General features: G+C 38.6%; 1 protein-coding gene across 1 annotated transcript in view; it reads right to left on the reverse strand.

Annotated features, from left to right (window-relative positions):
- Positions 1-4,563: 4,563 nt before the first annotated feature.
- Positions 4,564-21,912, reverse strand: part of LOC136843497 (aldehyde dehydrogenase, dimeric NADP-preferring-like) — a 177,663-nt gene continuing 160,314 nt past the window's right edge. Inside the window, exon 15 of the mRNA XM_067112032.1 lies at positions 4,564-5,744. The gene's annotated coding sequence lies outside the window, so the exon portion shown is untranslated. The remainder of the gene's footprint in view (positions 5,745-21,912) is intronic.

Consider the following 21,912-nt stretch of genomic DNA (forward strand, 5'->3'; position numbering starts at 1 on the left):
CCAGGTGTTCACAAGAGTTTTCAGCTTAGTGTTGACATGGGCTCATGCACGGGATTCACCTCCTAAGATATCTCCATGACTGGGTGGTCCTAGCAAACTCTCGGGATAAGCCAATTCGAGACAGGGACCGTCTTCTCCAATTTTGTTGCAACTTAGGCGTCATGATAAATATGGAAAAGTCCAATCTTCAGCCCAGTCAAAGGATTCTTTACTTGGGAATTGTCCTAGACAGCCTCGCCAAGAGTTTTCCCATCTGACTAAAGGATCGAGAAGTTCAGACAGTGGCTCGCTCCTTCCTGTCCAAACAGAAACAACCAGCACAGCAGTGATAAGTAGTTCTAGGCCTTTTGATGTCACTGGAGAAGTTGGTTCTCCTGTGAGTGAGAGGCTTTTCTCGCAGAGCAACGACAGAGACATCTGGCTACCTCAAGAGATCTTCCTCAGCTGTGTACCAAGGAAAATGGGCCATCTGCTACGATTGGTGTGTCAACAGGGTTTCTCTCTACTCGGTACATCTATTCAACAGATAGCTGACTTTCTGATCTTCCTCCGAACAGAAAAACACCTTTCTCTTTCTGCCATTTAGGGATACAGGGCTGCCTAGGGGTTAGTTCTACATCTGAAAGACGTCAACCTGACTTCCTTTTGGGAAGTCTCTATGCTGCTCAAAAGTTTTGAACATTCTTGTTCTCCTAGAGAACTTAAACCACCTACATGGGATCTGACTGGTGCTAAGTAGTCTCACCCAAGCCCCATACGAACCAATGTGACAGTCATCAGACAGAAACTTGACCTTCAAGATGATTTTTCTTCTAGCCTTGCCTTCATCAAAGAGAGTGGGTGAACTCCATGGTCTGGCTTTTGATGATAAACACACCAGGGGTTGGGAGTTGGTAGCCTTTGAATTTGTCCCGGAATTCATTGCTAAGACTCAACACCCCTTAGTCCATGATGACAGATTTGTTTGCTTTTCCATCCCTTCCCTTGGGGATTTTGTTGACAACGATCCAGATGAGTTACTACTATGTCCCTTCGGGGCATTCGGGGCACTGCATAGTTATCTGAAAAGAACTCGACACCTCAGACATGGGTGCTGAAGACTTTTTGTTAGCACAGGCCGAAACAAGAACGAAATTGTCCAAGAATACCATTTCCTTTTGGCTATGTGAAGTGATCAGATATGCCTACACCTCCTCGTCAGTTTCCAACGCCAATACTGTGCATGCAAGAGCACACAACATTAGAGGACTAGGCTCCTCCTTGGCATTCAAGAACTTATCTGTTCATAGGATTTTGAATGCGGGTTCTTCGCTTCACCAAACCACCTTCACATCCTTCTACCTGAGAGACATTGCCCACAGGTCCTTGGACACTTTTTCCTTGGGTCCGGTGATGGCTGCTCAACAAGTTGTGTAGCTCATTTAGTGCCCCCAGTGGGACAGTTTGTATCTTGCCTAAGATGATGGAATGAAAGTGAGAATGATTGAGATGGCTGGTCTTTTTCATTTTCCCTTTCCTCTTTCTTCTCTACCAACGGGCAGTAAGAAGATTGATCCATCATATGCTGGAACTGGTTGGGTACATGTGAGTAAAGTAGCCTTACTGTTAGAGTATTTAATATTCTACATGAATATACCTTTCAGTAGCAAGCCCTTCCTCTCTCTAGCAAGGCGAGAGAGGAATGATAACAAACACGTCTAGGTGGCTACCTTAGTTTGTTATCTGAACAGATATAGATCTTTAACTTCCTCCTAACAATGAATCTCTGCATTGTATTTTAGTCCAGTAGTCTGACTGTAAGATACCCACGTATCTAACAAGTAAGAGGCTTGGGTCTCCTTCCTTTGAATTCTCTTACCCAGGAAGTGTGACCAGGTTTGCTGAACCTCCAGTCAGTTCAAGATTCCCTTACCTCCGACCAAAAGTGAGTATATCCTAATGTTAAGGCCCAGGTTTGTTATGTTTATGAACAAATTACAAATTCTTAAATTAATTTGTATTTTTCATACCTAGCAAACCTGCGGGCTTAACATTTATTGCCCACTTCTAGCCACCCCCCATTTTAGTTAACCTTGGGCTGGAAGAAAACTAAATATGTCATGGGGTTGGAGATTAGGTCACTGTCCGCCTCCCCCCTCATCCCCGTGACTGGTGCCAGATGCCACCAATTCCTTGCATAAACAATTCCTATTGTTTTTTACCAGTCCCAGCTGGCGCCAGAAGATTTATCCTAATGTTAAGACCACAGGTTTGTTAGCTATGAAAAATAGAAATTAATTAAAAAAATTTGTCATTTTTCAAACTTGACAGAATTGTTGGAGAGTGAAACGAACATACGACTAACACTTCCCTTTCCAAACCTGTGAGTACGCTTGGGTTGGTCATTCAGCATTCGTTGTCTGCCTTATAGGGAACTTGTGGTTTGTTTGTATCAACACAATTTTTTGTGCTTTTGCTTAAACAACCAGTGTGTGTGTGGCTATTTTTTCTCATATGTAGAAAGTTGTAACTGCAGTTAACAATTCAGTTACATAATGTAATGTAATGTACTTGCAGTACCTTATTAATTTTATGCTTAAAATGAATTTGTTCTGCTGGGGCTACAGACCTATGCTTTCATAAATGGAGTTACTCATGTAAGGTTTGCTTAGGCTCTCTTGACTCAAAACCAAATCCTATTGCTCAGGCATGCGGCCTGTCACAACCTCAAGCGGCCTAGCTTGTCTACTGTGATCTCAGCCATCAGTGCATCCAGTTGGCTTTGAATCTCCCATTTTTGTTGCTGAGATTTTCTTTGTATGCACCATGTGGCAGAATTAGTCATTGTCTTTCTTGCCTTGCATGGTGTTACACAATGTTGGTGTGCTGCAGCGCAGTTATTATGTTCCTTTGCAAAGTTTACTGCTTTTAACTTGCACGAAGCTTCATACTTCCTCCTTTTATTTTTACTGATATCTGATGCGGCCATGATGGAGTCTTGTGATAACTGTATTGGAAAATGGTACTGTGGATAAAGCTAGTAACAAAGTGAGAGCTCGCTCATCATAACAACCAATTATGGTAATTACCTACAGTAATTGCTGTAATTAACAATTGTTTTGTTTACAGTATCAATAGTTCTTACCATTATTATTGGGGTTTTGTTTACAGTGTCAATAGTTGTGACAGTAGTTAACTTTTGACACACCCATCAACACCATAGGTAGCCTGTCATTAAAAATCTTGGTAGGATTTAAGGTTTACTTTTTATACTCGGCATATAAGATGACGCCCCCATTTTGGGAGAGATTTTTTAAAAGTTAAAGGACCACCTTATGTGCTGGCACATACGGTAGATAGATTGCTAGATTAATTAGAATAGAACAGGATACAGGATTTAGGCCAAAGGCTGAGCATTGGGACTTATGAGGTCATTCAGAGCTGAAACAGAAATTTACAGTAAAAAGGTTTGAAAGGTGTAACAGGAAGAAAACCTGGCAGTTGCACTATGAATCAATTGTTAGGAGAGGGTGGAAAGTAAGATGGAAGCAAGAGAATATGAATAGAGGTAAAGTAAAAGGAAGCTAGATTAATTAGTATCAGAAGCAGTATTTCAATAACAATGTATTAAGTTGTGATTGCATGGATTACTTCCTTCAATTGATATTGTCCTTAAAGTCACTAACGTCATTAAGACAATGTACTACCCAAATCAACTTTGATTCTTATCAAAGGAATGACTTAATGAAAGAGGTCAACCTAGCAAAGGAAGAAAGGAACATGCAAATTCTAAAAAAAGTAATGCAGGAAGAGAGAGAGAGGGGAAAAAAGTATAGCCAAGTCATCATAGGTTTTTATTACTTTAACTATAAGAATACCCATATAGTTTCAAACTTTAGTGTAGTATGTGTTATGCACAAAAAAGTTACTCAGTTAACATAACTCTTATTTGGCAAATGTGCTTTGATTGCGTTAAGCTCCTTCCACATGTGGGGCAAATGCATGGCAGGCAGACACTCTTAATTTTTTGGGTGAATGGTGATCACGAGTGTAGATGACGTCATAGACGGGGAAACGATGGGCAAACCATTGAAGTGCCCATCCCCCTTGTTAAGGCACTGAATGGACGCCTGACTAGGGACCACGTTGCCTGACACAGCTCTGACTGTGCTCTGCCCTGTGTGTGGTCCAAGTCATAGGTTCGCCTGCCTTGGACTGTTTGATCTGGTAACACTGTTTAAAAGTGAGAGAATTACAGGCAAATCCGAGTGCCCTTTGTGTCTTTCCCCATTGTGTTGGAAGGGGCTTTAACAACTTTTGTTTCACAGGCAGTGTGGCCTACAACTTCATATTTGCTATACACTGGGGCATTAGCAGCTACTTGTCCTTAGACCAAAATACATGACGGGCAAATGTACATATGCATATATACATACATACAACAAAATACAAAAGGTTTACTTCACATGATTTACATGTGGCCTTGACTGGAGATTGCTAGAATTTTCATCATTTTTGAGGTGGGGTACCACTCTCACATTAGTATGATTCTATGTACCAGTGATTAATAGAATAAAATAAATGTACAGTAAATACAATTTTATTCAATTAAAAAGAAAATAAATTTGTTCCTTCAAGATTTGGAATGAGAAATTGAGGCCCTGCAATACATTACAGTACTCATGTTTAATAATACAATTTCTTCCTAATAGTGACAGGTTTTGGATGTGTGGAGAGTAAGTCCACTACAGTACTCTAACATCATTAATAAGTATAAAGGTGAAAAAACATTAATGGGCTGGGATCAAAATTAAAACTCCAACAAGCACTGCAAGTGGAAGCCATGAAACTCCAATATTAGTGCCTACAGTGTGTTTTCCAAGCCATAATATTGTCTGGTCATACCCAACTTTGGAAGGTACAGTATGCTTTCAATTCAGATTTGATGAAATTACTGGATTTCAATTTATCTTAAGTCATATGCTATTTGCATGGACTTATTCATAACTACTACTGTACAGTACAGGTATTTACTTAAAACCTAGAAGGCAGCACTTATTTAATTCTTCTAGTGAGTTACTACTAGTAGCAAAGTAATAAAAATAATTCTGTAATACTAAAACCCTTGATGTTTTTATCATCCACAACCAAAAGAGTATTACCAAAAAATAGTTTAACTGAGCCACATTTCTATACTCCTAGGTCTTGCTTACATGCTTTGCTCTTAACAGAGAACTGAAATTTTTATATCTGTAAAGAAGTTGAATAGCTAAAAGCTACAAGAGAAAACATCAAAGTCTAGCATTACTCAATTCGTGAAGCCAAATGTAAATGGTTGGCATTCTTACCCAAAATATTTTTACACTATTCAAGTGGTAAACAAAAGACATACAACATGCTGACACTCTTAACTATAATGTTTTAACTTTTCCACGTGGAATGCACAGAAAAATATTTTTTTCTAATTCCTTTCGGAAAAATAACCCTGTAAGATATATAAAAATTAACTTTTTACATTCATTTCAGAAAAATAAGCCTGTGAGACAGAAAAATTACCTTCAAACATCACTGATAACCTATTTCTTAGCTAATAACCACACCAATAATTCAAATCAATAACTACATTAAGCAAGCTTATACTGTAATATATGTAAGATAAAATATTTCCTAAACAAAAATGCACTTCATCTCCATAATACAAGAGCCATATTCTTGTATCACCAATCCCTTTCCTCAGCAGCTCAGTCTTCTTCACCACCGGTAGTCTGAAAATCAGCGAAATTTGTGAAATTATATTCCTTTCCTCAAAAATGAAAGTAAAACAAAAACAAACAATGGAGGAATATGGCTAAGCATAAAATTTTCTAAAATGAAAATTTTCACGATAAAATTACTTGAATACTTACCCACTCTTAAGGTTAGCTTATATCTTTGCACCATTAGTGCTATCAGCATTCAAAATAAACAAAGGAATAATCCTTGGGTGACCTGCATGGACTAGCAATAAGAGAGAAAGGAAGGTTACTCTCGTATCTGGTTCAAGAGAAAATCGTCCCGGCTGCAATGATAGGACTAAGAACTTTTCAATTCTCACAAACTTTGATGTCTCACATATAATGCAAGGCAAAAACTGAACTTCACATTCAATAAGCTGTGTTGACAGCCTTCTCTAGTAAAAGTCTTTTAAGGGAATTACAAGACATGCTTAGAGCACGGGTATTATTAGGTTCTACTTTCAGAAATAGTTAAAGCTTGGGATTCAATTAAGCAACATAGGAAAAAGGACAAAGAATTCTTGTACATAGGAGTTTTTGGGCTTCCTAACACACAGAATAAATTCTTAACTCCTTCTCTTAAAGGTTTAAGTCTGTCAAGGTAATCCCTTAACAAAGCCTCTTATTCATTGCCTATTAAGAAGTTAAATTAGGCACCACCATAAATCTGGAAAGGCTTTTCCTTAGACGTTTTTTGCTCTAAAATATGGAAGAAAAGAGACAGGCATCCACTTGAACATAACCCACATTGCAAGGGCTTGAAGTTCATTAATGCCCTTTACCATCTTCTTCTGCCCTTTACCATATCAGGAGGTAAAAAAGAAGTCTCTTCACAGTTGAGTTCTTAAGAGAAGCCATACTCAATACTCAAAGGACCAAACTGAAGTAACATTAAATACTTAAGGACTATATCCATCTGGAACCATGATAGGAAGATTTTGGGGTTTCCAGCTCAAAAGATCAGATGACCTTCAAATCTAAATTGTAAACAATACAGTGTATTCAATTTAGCATGACACGGAATTGCTGAGACAGAAGTTGGTTTACATACCTGAGATACCAGAACAACATAATCAGGTTATCTACAGTGGTAAGGATGCTGGATATTCCTCTGGACAAGCACCCAGATTTGTAAACTGACTACTGTTACTGATACAGTCCAACAGTGGAGGGCCTTCTAGAATTGAGGAATAATTTCCTATCCACTCTCGAAAAGCCTCTAGCTAGCAAGAGCCAGTTGACAGTTTCCACGTGGTTAGATGAAGCATGCAGAGGTTTTGATGGAATTATCTTGAAAGACTGTTTGAGAATATCTTTCCAGAATGGCAGAGGGCGAGGAACATCTGCCGCCAGGAGAGGTAACTTGGGAAACCATTCCCTTTGGGGCCACCAAGGAGCTATCAAAGTCATCCTTGTGTTCAGTGATGCTCGCAACTTACTCAGTACTATCCTCAAAACAGCAAAAGGAGGAAAAGTATAAAGGTCTAGATCTGACCACACTTTAAGAAAAGCATCAGCTACCCATGCCTAGGGATCCTGCATGAAGAGCAGTGTACTGGGAATTTTGAGTTTTGAGCAGTCATGAACAGATAGATATTTAGGACTCTCCAAAGGTTCCATAAATTCTGACAGACCTGTGGATGGAGAAACCATTTTGATGTTAGGACTCGTCCCTTTTCCTGCTGAGTTGGTCTACAATAACAATGTTTCTTCTTGGGACAAACTAAGTTCAAAGACTGATATCTCTGGAGAAGTTTATCGTCTAGCCTGTACAGATCTCTTGCTTTTGTACCTCCTTATGTAAGAAAGAGGGGTTAATTTATCCAAGTACTGTGATTGCCTTATCTCTGACCCTTGCAAACCACCAAAAGCTCTAGGTTGTTTATATGCTTCTTGCTCTCTTCTACAGTCCAACTCCCTGACATTTTGATGTTTCCAGAATGGCTCCTTAACAAATTCCAGTGTGTCTGATGATAATGTGAGGTCTGGGCTCTCGAGATCTAGGGGCAGACCAATCAGCAGTCTTGACCGATCTCCCCACCAACAAAGAGAACCCAAAAGAACTGAAGAGACTACTACTGGAGTTGTGTCTGCAAGATGAAAACTGTCCCAAGAGTTCTTGAGAAAAAAACTAAATTGGTCTCATTCTTAAGCCTCTTTCAAACAAAGCAGTTTTGCCTCCCAATGAGCATCAGCAAAATTGCAAGCTGAACAATTCACTGGACTGCTTTCACATGAAGTGCTTTTTTCCCCTTTACAAGCCGTTTGGCACAGCATGTAGAAGACAATAATCATAATGAATTACTTCAGCTCTAGTTTCAGAAAGAATTATGGAGGAAGTGTTGTTTTTGAAGACTTACAAAAATGGAAATCGGGAAATAGATTTAACTGTGTCCATCCCATACAGCAGGAGAGAGGCCATTAGCTCACTCTTTTATAGCCCAGTTTTTTAGAATGTCTCTTACCACACGTGATCTGTTCTGCCTGCAAGAAAATACAGATCATAACTATTCAAAAAGAGAAATAGTTGATTATTTGTTGCTACAGATAATTATATACTCATCTGAGAACTAAGTTTATCATGCTACCTTGAAAATAAATCATCTGCTCCTTGTTGAAATGTTGTAAAATTGGCAGAAGGCCTTTAAAGAAAGGCTGGTAACAATCCTCCTGATTCAAAACATCTCCAGTGGTGGCCTTAAATGCTTTGGGGTTATGGAGACAACAATGAAATGCTCACTGAGCTGGAGCTACTCTACAAGATAACATGAGCAAAACTGTTCCTGTTTCTTTAAAACTGAGTTGATATAAATATGAGAGATCTCTCCTGAAGCATAAAAAAATAGTTCTATCCAGACAAGGTAAATTCTCTAATCCCTCACTACATGAGTTTGGCAGAAGAAAGTGTTTCAGTGGAATGATATGCTAATTTCATGAGTGCTTCTGCACTACTAAGCCAAAGAATCCTACTGTTTCAAGAGCCCTTTGCTTCTATGGGTCAAGCAACTTTAAAAAACTTGCATCTAGAACAGGAGAAAGATGATCTGGCATAGTTCATGTCATAATAAGCAGTTCTACATGGCTCCCTGAAAGTGGAAGCTGAAGCAGTCTCATTCCAAGAACCTGCCTGAAGAGATATAACACTTTCAAGATCACCTCAAAATGTGCCTTGACAGAAGTAGAGAACTTTTAATTTCTTACTCAACTGAACAGGAGCCGAGGTAGAAGCAGACAAAAGTGAGTGTCAATCAACTGGTTCATCCTCCATTAAAAGGTTAAGGTACAGAGGAGTAATGACGCTTATCAAGTGCTTAAAAATCAAAAGAGAATCACCCAAATCAGGTCAAAATTTATCAAGGCTAGAGGAAGAACTGGAGCAGCAGAAATGGGCAAATCCACAGACTGAGACAGGTGAAACAAAAGCTGCCTTAGACATTAACATACCCAGGACTGACAGCAAACACGTCACAGGATGTGAAAGGAAAGCCCATATGGCTAAGAGTTAGTGGTTGACTCACAACACAGCTGGGAGGGAAAAGGTTAGATGGGAGAAGGAAGGTGGTTCTTGCATGACATAACCACCACTGTAGAAAAATACCCCGCCTCTCACTTCCACAACAAATTCAAAAGGGATGAAAGCTTCAATTTGACACAAGACCCTGCTGAGATGAACAGCCAGAACCATGTGCACAACAATGCAAGTATCAGATGAAGAAGAGCTGTAGTATAAATGGGTATCATTCTCAAAAGCTGAGGAATACAAAGTGAAAGAGGGGGAAATTGAGTAAGAAGAGGAGGGGGGTTAAAGTCAGAAGAAAGGAATAAATGACAATACAGGGCAAGTAAATGACTGAACAACTGAAGTACTTCCTCTCAACTCAGAAACTATTGAAGCAACTGGAATATAATGTCTACAATCCCTAGATAATTCCACCGGGCCACACATATCACTGTTACTCACCAAAAGAGGAAAATGCATGAGCCAGCTGACAAAAACACTTAACTCTACAGAATAAATCCTTTAGAGAACGCATCAGATTTGAGATAGAAGAATGTTATGAGAATGATGGCAAATGACACACACACCCTCATCCCACGACACAGCTTGGTTCCCTGGCAGAGGAGAAGACCTACTGACACAGGAATCCCGAGGGTGGGCTACAGACAGATGAAAACAACACTTATCTCATGGTCATGGTTTTCTGGCTGAGGAGAGGACCTACTGACACAGGGGAGTCCCAAGGGTGGGCTACAGACAGATGAAGACTCCAACACCTATCCCATAGGGTAAACAGAAAAAAAGGTCAATCACTGTGGAGGGGACTGCGATCTTTACCCATAATGTACTTTGCCAAATGTCTTAACTGATGAAAAAGGTGAACTAATCTTCCTCAATTTTACCTATCCTTTTCTCTCGAACCACATGGAAAGCATAAGAAGGCATATCAGAGGGAATGGGAGAGGAATCAAACCCTGGAAGGAAAAGATTGAACAGGTTTAGGGCTGGAACTATCGAATTATCCATGTAACCTATCAGCCTCTCGCATCTTCCGATACTTCACAAAAATATCACACCACTCCTTACATTCTTCATGGGAAACAAAATCACACTCATTACCCCTATAGGTAACACACTATGTGACCATCATGCACAACTGACTACATTTGGTTTACACAAAACTTTTCCTACAGCCTAATGCTTCTATCTCTGCTTGCTGCAGATGACATGATGCAAAAACAGAAAACCAGCAAAATACACAGGAGAAAATCATCCAGAAAAAAATCAAAATTATTACATCCCACATCTTATGCTCAAGGACACAGAAGGAAAAATTCCGACAAGAACGTAAACATATCAACATCACCTGGTGGGAAAAAGGTGATTACAGACAGTCTGTCCAGATCAGCCAAGCATTAGTTTTGTTTATTTTGAATGGTGATAGCACCTAGTGACTCAAAGATGTAGCTAACATTAATAATAAGTAAGAATCATCTAATTAACATTAATCTCTTATGCTGAAATCTCCAAGCACTAGTTGTGTGGTACATAAAATTTCAAGTCAGTGCTCTATCAGAAAGATAAAATGTTCATGAAATTTTACTTGAACACTTCAAAAAGTCAGAAGAATAAAGAACAAAATATGTACAGTAGAAATCTTTTAAATTTCACACATTTTTATACTGTTTTTTCCTTTGTATTTAACACATTAATAAGGAGAAATTAAGAACATGCATAGACTAGCTTTGAGAAGAAAACCAATAATCAGTATTGCTGTCCTACCCTAGCCAAGGAAACTACATTTCAAATCCATTTTTCATGTGTTATATATACTGCATACACATATTTTCAAGTAATGGCAACTGAAAGAGAAAGTAAGCTTCTACCCTTCAGCAAGATGGGACTTGCACCCAAGATGCTATGAGTTGCAAGGTAGCACCTCAACTAAACAGACACCCTGGGGTCTGTCTTTCTGATAAGTAAAAAAGACTCCATTTTATGGCCTGTCCTTGAATATTTTCTAGATATCCTGACAGAAATTCCACAGTTCCTAACCTAAATTAACCTGGACTTTATACCTAACATTCAACTTAACAGAGGGCTGTGAATACTTCAGTGGGGGAATGCATACTTCTTTATGGGATGAGCCTGTTATCATGAGCTAGGTGACAATAATGGAGAATGGCAGGAAATAAAGAAATAGGATAATTACTATTATTCAGTAGATGAAACCTATTCATATGGAACAAGTTCAGAGGGGCCATTGACTTGAAATTCAAGATTCCAAAGAATATGATGTTCATTAAGAAAAAGTAAGAGGAAGTAAATGGAAATACAGAAAGAAGAGATCTCACTTATTAAAAAAGTTAACCCTTAAACGCCTGTTGGACGTAGCAAACGTCGACTAAAATTGTCTGTTGAATGCCGAGTGGACGTAGCAAACGTCGACTACAAAAAATTTCAATCTTCGGTCAACTTTTGACTCGACCGAAATGGTCGAAAAACGCAATTGTAAGCTAAAACTCTTACATTCTAGTAATATTCAATCATGTACCTTCATTTTGCAACAAATTGGAAGTCTCTAGCACAATATTTCGATTTATGGTGAATTTTTGAAAGAAACTTTTTTCTTACGCCCTTGCGCTGTAACTTCGGCCGAAAATTTCAGAAATTCTTTCGTCATTTTGTCGTAATTTTTGCACTGTTCTATATTAGCCGTTACATAAAGTTTTATATATGAAAATGTGCGCAATTTCATGTACAATACAACAGAAAATAACTCATGGTTGTAGCTTTTATCAGTTTGGAAATATTTTCATATAAATCACGTTAACTGCCAAAATTTCAACCTTCGGTCAACTTTGACTTCGACCGAAATGGTCAAAAACGCAATTGTAAGCTAAAACTCTTACATTCTAGTAATATTCAATCATTTACCTTCATTTTGCAACCAATTGGAAGTCTCTAGCACAATATTTCGATTTATGGTGAATTTTTGAAAAAACCTTTTTCCTTACATCCGCGCCAGAAATTCTTTCAACGTTGTCGTAATGTTTGCACTGTTTTATATTAGTCGTTACATAAAGTTTTATATATGGAAATGTGCACAATTTCATGTAGAATACAACAGAAAATAACTCATCGTTGTAGCTTTTATCAGTTTTGAAATATTTTCATATAAATCACGATAACTGCCAAAATTTCAAGCTTCGGTCAACTTTAACTCGACCGAAATGGTAAAAAATGCAATTATAAGCTAAAACTCTTACATTCTAGTAATATTCAATCATGTACCTTCATTTTGCAACAAACTGGAAGTCTTTAGCACAATATTTCGATTTATGGTGAATTTCTGAAAAAAATTTTTTCCTTACGCCTGCGCTACGATAACTCGCCAAACATCTCGGAAATTCTTTCGTCTTGTTGTCGTAATGTTTGCATCGTTTACATTAGTCGTTACATAAAATTTTATATATGAAAATGTGTGCAATTTCATGTAGAATACAACAGAAATTAGCTCATGGTTGTAGCTTTTATCAGTTTTGAAATATTTTCACATAAATCACGATAACTTCCAAAATTTCAACCTTCAGTCAACTTTAACTCGACTGAAATGGTCAAAAAACGCAATTGTAAGCTAAAACTCTTACATTATAGTAATATTCAATCGTTTACCTTCCTTTTGCAATAAATTGGAAGTCTCTAGCACAATATTTCGATTTATGGTGAATTTAAAAAAACATTTTCCTTACGTCTCTTGCGCTGGTAACTCGGCCGAACATCTCAGAAATTCTTTCATCTCGTTGTCGTAATATTTGCACCGTTTTATATTAGTCGTTCCATAAAGTTTTATATATGAAAATGTGTGCAATTTCATTTACAATACAACAAAAAATAACTCATGGTTGTAGCTTTTATCAGTTTTGAAATATTTTCATATAAATCAAGATAAATAGAAAAAATTCGACTTTCGGTCAACTTTAACTCGACCGAAATGGTCGAAAACTGCAATTGTAAGCTAAAACACTTACAGTCTAGTAATATTCAATCAATTAGCTTAATTTTTCAACAAACGGGAAATCTCTAGTACAATATTTCGATTTATGATGAATTTTTGAAAAAAAAGATTTTTACGTCCGCGCGTTACGAATTCATGCATCATTTTGTGATAATATTTTCTATGTGTTGCTTTGATCGTTTTAAAATTTGTTATATACCAAAATCATTGCAATTTAGTGTACAATACAACTAAAAAAAATTAAGTCATTAGCTTTAACCGTTTTGCTTACAGCGCGATTTGTATACAATTATATACGAGTTTTTTTTTCACTCATATATTCCAATATTTATATATGATAATGATATTTTTTTTCATTTCTGATGGTTGCATACTAAACCTTAGGCAATGACAAAAAAAATTAGCCAAAAATGAACTCTTAATCTTAAAAACTAAGCGTGCTATGATTTTTTGAAAAAAACTTTTTTTCCGCTTCGGCGCTAACTCACCGAACGCCGCCGGCATACGGGAGACGTTTTTGTAAATAGGGCTTCGGCGTTAAAGGGTTAATAAATATATAAAAATGTAAGGAGAATAGTATTAGGGTAGTAATGCATTGCATCTTCGCTTGAACTTCCGAAGTTCTGATTGCATGGCATCCTCTGGGAGGCTGTTTAACAGTCCAACGGTGTGAGGAATAAAGGACCTCTAGAACTGAGAAGTTTGACAGTGAGGCACATTTACTGCATATTGGTACTACTGTTCAGTGAATCTGGCAATCAATGGTGTTTTCGTTTTACTTGAGTTCAGCCTCATACCCCACCGACTGCACCATTCCCTGATCCGGTCCAAGTCCCAATTAAGGCTGAGGGCAGTTTCATTTCTCATAAGTGGAGATTTTACTACATCCACAAGTGTTGGATCATCAGCATACTGAACAATCTTGTTTTCCAGGCATACAATCATATCACTTGTATATGCTAAAAATAACAGTGGACCAAGAACACTGCCCTGTGGAACTCCAGACACAGTAAGTCTTGGTTCACTACAGATCCCATCCACAGCAACTTGCTATAAGGAAATCTTGAAGTAATCCTAAAACATATCCACCCACTCAAAGATTCTGAAGTTTATAAATACGTGCCTTGTGATTTACATAATCGAAAGCAGCACTAAAATCTATTTGAATTACTCTGCACTCAATACCCTTATCTAGGTTCCCCTGCTAATGGCATGTCAAGTCTAATAGAGCATTGCAGGTACCTAACTGTTTCCTGTATGCATATTGACTATCAGCTAACAATCCTTTAGGTTCCACAGGTAAAGTAGAGATTGGCCTGTAGTTACTGCAGTCTGCAAATATGCCACTCTTTGGAACAGGCACTGTATTACAAAGCTTTTGCACTTGTCCACAAAGATACTGCGTCAACATAAAAATCTATAGAATCTAATCTTGGGAGATAACAAAATCAGAGGATACACAGAACTCAAGAGCAGACTGGCCATGTTCATCTGTGGAATTTGAATTTAGCCACTCGCTATGCTTTGCATTAGTCTCCACAAATAACGAATGAAGCTTTTGAATCCTGTGAATGAGCTATGCTAATCCTTTCCAAAAGACACTTATATATAGAATCATCAATATTTGGATAGTGGTAAACAGCAAATACGTAAACATTGTAGAACTTAATGAAAATTTTAAAGCAAAGAACTTCATGACAACTACACTCCATATTTTTCTGACAATAAACAGGTGTCCAGACTTAGTGTATACAGCCATACCTTGTGCAAGTGGGATGTTACGACGATAAATAAAGCCAGAGCCTTCAAACCCTAGGATTAAAAACTCAACCCTTCATAGACACTACTTACAAGTCTCAGATAAAATCATCAAATCATAGTTATGGGCACAACTCTGGAGATCAAGAAAATTTGACCTTAAGCCCTGACTATTTTAGTAAAGTACTTTGCAATTTTTCTTACTGTAATGAGTAACAAGCCCAGGGTACAGCTCAATGTCTCCCGAAAGAATTAGAATGAACAACATAAATCAATATCAGAATTAATAAATAGACTCATAACAACAGTAATGTAAAAATAAACAGAACAATAAACAACAATACCATCAACAACAAGAGTATTTACATTACTTGCAAAAGTTCTGCTGAGAGTATAAATAACGTCACCATACTTCACTGAAAAGAGTGCCGGAAGCAACTGGTCGACAAGGTGGGGCCGGCACACCTTGTAAGGCAAAAGAAATCTGACAGGTTTGCCACAACAACCGGGGGAAGTCAGTCAGGGTGGATTTAGAAATAAAACACTCAAAAGGAAAAGATTAGGTGAAGATGAAGGCACTTTCCTGATAATCCACCAAGCAACTTTTGCTTTCTCATCTGTCTGTCCTACACACTTTTCAAAAAAACAGGAAAGTGAACAAAAAGAGGATAAATGCCTGATTACACCTTCAAGCAAGGGAACTCAAACCCTAGACCATTGAAGGCCATGGTACAATGGCTATGGCACAGTCCAAGGTTGGAGAACTAGGTTTGTATTCACCATCATTGGGGCAGACCATGTGGATAGCCACTTATTTTGATATATGCCTGCCTAATAATGGAAGAGTAACATACTTCTGCATGTTTTAAATATACAGTCGACCCCCGTTATTTGCGGGGGTTAGGGACCACAACCAACCGCGATAAGTTGAAATCCATAATAAGTTGGAACCCCCCCCCCTCTAATTTTAATAGTTCAAACACCAAATATATCTTAAACTAACATCCTAAAACACTTTAATACCATTTCAAAGTCATCTTACAACATTACTGTACCCTTAAAAATATATGGCTTACAGCTATGCATGAAAACTCCTACAACTGTTACTGTACTCTTACCAAGGCGAAGACTAATCAAGTTATCACTATATGTATTCAGGCATGGACATTTTCCTTCATACAGTATTCAAGCCTTACTGTTTTCTTTTAACGTAGACAAGGGTGATGTTGGTACATTAAATGCTGTACATAAATACAGTATTTAAACATGCATTGAAAAATATCACCAATGATGAATGTTGATTGAAGATGATGGTGATGCATTAGCTGTGCAGTCTGATGAATGACAAAGACATGACTCAGTAAAGCTGAGGAGTTACATCTCTGGGGGCACCTCTTCCCCTTCTTCAGGTGCTTCTTCAGGGACTTCTTTAGGGGCTTCAGGAGGCTTTGGAGGGTCCTTCTTCAGGGAATTCTTTATGGGCTTCGGGAGACTGGAGGGTCCTTCTTCATGGGCTCAAGAAACATGGTGATAGGCAGTTGCTGTTTCTTCATGCTGACGAGGGCGTTATTATATAGTGTGCCATGCATGCATCAAGGGGGTTTGTGAACTTGATGGAACGTTCCAATAAGGATCCCATGCCGAAGCCGACTCCTGTTTCAAAGACAGGCCCTCATCCTCATGCTCATCCCCCTGAACCTGGTGTGTCTTCTTCCTTGATGGCAGATTTCGTCAGCTCTTCTAAATCCTGGTCCATCAGGGGGTCAGAGCGGGCATTAATGAGGGTGCCGACTTAATTCTCGGTGATGCCATCAAAACCTTTTCCACCAAGCATCAATTGGACTGTGTTATCATTGGCCACATGTTGAATTTCTTCAGGAGAGAAGCCCTTATAATCTTGAACACACTCCAGCCACAACTTCTTCCAGCATGCATTAAGGGTCTCCTTCTTCATATCTTTCAATGATCGGTCAATGACGGTCAGACACATGGCAATCATGAATTTATGCCAATACTTCTTCAGTGTAAATTCACTGTCAGTGTCCATTTCATTCACAAGGTGCTCAACGGAGTTTCAGGTGTAGAGTGCCTTGAAGGCATGGATCACGCCCTGGTCCATAGGTGGGAGGAGAGAGAGAGAGAGAGAGAGAGAGATGGTGTTGGCAGGGAGGAACTAGAGCTGGACTCCCTTGTAATAAAGATCCAGAGGGTGGCAACCAGAATTATCCATAATCAACAACACCCTGAACTCCATGCTCAAGTCATTGAGGTAATCCTTAACTCTGAATGAACCAGTTAAACATATGGACTTTGGTAATCCAGGCCTTGGGGTTGTGCATCCAAAACACAGGCAGCAACCCCTTATTCTTATTCTTGAAGGCTCTGAGGTTTGCGGCCTTGTAAACGAGGCCTGGTTTCACCATGAAGCCAGCAGCATTGCCACACATGATGAGGGTAACCCTATCCTTCTGGGCCTTAAACCCAGTGGGCTTTGGCTTCATCCTTTATGAAGTATGTCCATGAAGGCATCTTCTTCCAGAATAAGCCAGTCTTGTCCATACTGAACACTTGTTCTGGATGGCAGCCCTAGTCCCTGATGATTTTCTTTAGTTGTAACTGCCTCTGAAAATGGTGGGACCACCCCTGGATGGCCCGAAAACCTTGAGGAGCTGATGATGATCCTGCTTGTGGCTCTTCCTCTTCTACTTCTTCTTCTTCAGTGGATCCGTTGAAGCCTAAGAAGTCTGCTTCCTGTACGTCGCTGTCTTCCGTAACAGTTGTAAACTGCTGGTAGAGTTGTCATGCCTTCTTGCAAATGATGATGGTGTCGAGGGAGATGTTCTTCTTATGGCAGTCCATGATCCAAAATGCCAAGGCCGACTCAATCCTCTTAATGCTATTATCACATACAGTGGAAACCTTTGCACTACCATAGAAGCTGACACTCACGGCCTGCCTTATCTCTGCCTCTTTCTTCTTGATGTACCAGACGGTACTCTCATTCACGCCATAATGCCGGGCTATTGTGGCATAACTCTTCCCCTTCCTTCAACATATCCAGAAGTCCTGCCTTCTCTTGGAGCGTCATGGCCTTCCTCTGATGCTTAGGCTCTTTGCCAGAGGCCTTAGAAGGAGCAGGGTATTTAGGAGGCATCTTAGGATGACTACACAGATTAACACTGCAAATAAAGACACTGAAAGTACACAGATACACAACGAAACGCTCGAATAGTTGAAGGATACGCTTTGAAGTGGCAGAGATGGGGACTCTTAATACATACGTACATTTCCACGAGAGAAAGTCTTGGGGGTGCACAGCCAATCAGCACTAAGGGTACAGCCAATCAGTGCCAAGGAAAATGAATGGCATTCCTGGATTGGCTGCTTTGTTTAGAATTTCTGGGGGTGGTTTTAGGGTGAACATTGAAAAAAAAAAACATTATATTGATATTTTACTGTGTTTACATTAATATTATTTGAAAATTAGTAAATAATTTTTTTTTTAACAAATAATGTGCAGAAATACAGTAAAATCTATCCAAAGCTATCCAGTTTAAGAAATCATGCCACCAAGTGCAAAACTCATATAAATTACGATGATTTTAGTTATTGGCCAAGCACAGACCCAACAAAAACTTCAGATACTTGAGTTTGTAAATATCAAACTAAGGATTCCCTCATTAAACACTTAAAACTGCCTCTATGCCATTGTTCCTGTCATAGCTCAGTACTGTCTGTACCTCTGATCTCTCTTTTTTTTAGATATATATACATATATATAAATATATTTTTTACTGTTAGAGTGGTTCTGTCATTTGCGTTGTAAGATTAGCGTCTTCTGCTTTTTTGTATAATTATATATTACTGTCTTAGTTTGTTTCTCCACCCTTTGAAATTTTAAAAAACAATTTTGTTGATGTAATTTACTTGGACTGTCTTGTGATCTTATGTTACTTTTAATGTGGTCTTGTGTAACCATAACTGTCTGTATGTGACATGATTTTATGCTTTGTGTGTATGTATTTATGTGTGCTCTAGTGTGTTGTAATTTTGAACTGAGTTTTTATAGATTTTTAAATTATTGTTTTAACATAATTCGGTTTTAGTCATTCATTCCTTTTATTAATTTATTTGATTTTCGGTAGAATTCCCTCATGATGTGATTATGAATCACGAAACGTGGGAAGTAATAAAGAAAGTGTGAATCTCCAGCTTATTCCTGCCCTTGACTATAATTTATGTATGTGCACTGAAACTGCCCCATTTTTTGTGATACATATATACAATCAATCATATATATATATATATATATATATATATATATATATATATATATATATATATATATATATATATATATATATATATATATATATATATATATATATATATATATATATATATATATATATATATATAAATATATATATATATATATATATATATATAAATATATATATATATATATATATATATATATATTTAGTCTTGGACGACAGTGGAAACTATGTGCTGGCCTGTCAGTAGTACTTCTGCTGCAGGTGCATTTGTGTCAACGTTGGAGGTTTGCACAGTTGGATACAGAGAGCATTTGGTCATGATTTAAGTGCATGGAGACAGTGTGATCAAATGTCTGCTTTGGTTAGTGGTGAAGTGTTGGAAGATCACCACTGGAAAATCTGTTATTTGTCACCATAGAAAGTAAGTACCATAACTCATAAACACTTATATCTTTTCCAGACATTTTGTGGAAAGACCTAGTAGTGCTACAGTGAAATTCCGCTGTGTCTCCTTTATTTATTTTCCTGTTCTATTCTCTATTGTGCATTTTTCTGTTTTGAATATTAATGTCTTGTAACACCATTTCAGGTTTTAATATATATGATATGTTTCTTGCAACAGGAATTCTGGGTTTGCCCTGAGAGGACGAATATTTCGGAAGTGGTGTTTACTCTTTACATACTATATGACATTTATTGTTGTCTAGAATAATTATGACCTTATTACTTTGTTTGGTGACCAGGGTGTCAGTCACTAGTATTAGCTGGTTTAGAATCGTTAACCTGAATGTTTGTGAATCAGAATTTCCTCTAGTGATGATTTCTATTTGCCAAGCACAGACCCAACAAAAACTTCAGATACTTGAGTTTGTAAATATCAAACTTAGGATTCCCTCATTAAACACTCAAACTGCCTCTATTCCACTGTTCCTGTCATAGCTCAATACTATTTGTACCTCTGATCTCTTTTTTTTCTTTTTATATATATATTTTTTCTATTTGTAGGGGGTGGAACTCACTCCATTTCATGATCATAACTTTTGCTGAATCACTTTTGTTAAATCTGCTAATAAAGCTTAGTTCTGTTTCTCAGTGTTTAATTCCAGTAGGCCTTTGTGTAAAGATAGGTTTAGTGAGAGGAGCAGACAAAGGAGAAGGAATTTGCTGACCCAGGGAGCCACCGCTACCAGAGACATCTTAGGAAAGTAAGATGTCTGATCCTGTTCTTAAAACAGGTACAGTAATAAAAGATGACCCTGAGACATCTTAGGAAAGTAAGATGTCTGATCCTGTTCTTAAAACAGGTACAGTAATAAAAGATGACCCTATCTGACCTGGGGATAGGATCATTTAACAGTGGTTGGTAGCGGTGTTGGACAAGCAGGATCATCATCAGCTCCTCAAGGTTTTCAGGCCAGCAAGGGGTGGCTCCACCATTTTCAGAGGCAGTGACAACTAAAGAAAATCATCAGGGACAAGGGCTACCATCCAGAACAAGTGTTCAATATGGACAAGACTGGCTTATTCTGGAAGAAGATGCCTTCACGGACATACTTCATGAAGGATGAAGCCAAAGCCCACCGAGTTTAAGGCCCAGAAGGATAGGGTTACCCTCATCATGTGTAGCAATGCTGCTGGTTTCATGGTGAAACCAGGCCTCATTTACAAGGCTGCAAACCCCAGGGCCCTCAAGAACAAGAACAAGTACTTGCTGCCTGTGTTTTGGATGCACAACACCAAGGCCTGGATTACCAAAGTCCTTACGTTTAACCGGTTCATTCAGAGTTAAGGATTACCTCAATGACTTGTGCATGGAGTTCAAGTCCAACACCATCTCTCTCTCTCTCTCTCTCTCTCTCTCTCTCTCTCTCTCTCTCTCTCTCTCTCTCTCTCTCTCTTTCTCTCTCAGGGTGTGATCCATGCCTTTAAGGCACGCCACTCTACACCTGAATGAAATGGACACTGACAGTGAATTTACGCTGAAAAATTGGCATAAATTCACGAGTGCCATGTGTCTGACTGTCATTGACCGATCGTTGAAAGATATGAAAAAGGAGACCCTTAATGTGTGCTGGAAGAAGTTGTGGCTGGAGTGTATTCAAGATTATAAGGCCTTCTCTCCTGAAGAAATTCAACATTTGGCCACTGATAACACAGTCCAATTGGTGAGGATGCTTGGTGGAGAAGGTTTCGATGACATCACCAAAGTTTAAGTTGGCACCTTCATTGATGCCCACTCTGACCCCCTGATGGACCAGGATTTAGAAGAGCTGACGAAGTCTGCCATCAAGGAAGAAAATACACCAGGTTCAGGGGGATAAGCATGAGGATGAGGGCCTGTCTTTGAAACAGGAGTTGGCTTCGGCATGGGATCCTTATTGGAACGTTCCATCAAGTTCACAAACCCCCTTGATGCATGCATGGCACGCTATATAATAATGCCCTCGTCAGCATGAAGAAACAGCAACAGCAGCTGCCTATCACCATGTTTCTTGAACCCATGAAGAAGGACCCTCCAAAGCCTCCCGAAGCCCCTAAAGAAGACCTGAAAAAGGGGAAGAGGTGCCCCCAGAGAGATGTAACTCCTCAGCTTTGCTGTGCAGT

This window comes from Macrobrachium rosenbergii, chromosome 11 (genome assembly GCF_040412425.1).
Source record: "Macrobrachium rosenbergii isolate ZJJX-2024 chromosome 11, ASM4041242v1, whole genome shotgun sequence".
Classification (NCBI taxonomy): domain Eukaryota; kingdom Metazoa; phylum Arthropoda; class Malacostraca; order Decapoda; family Palaemonidae; genus Macrobrachium; species Macrobrachium rosenbergii.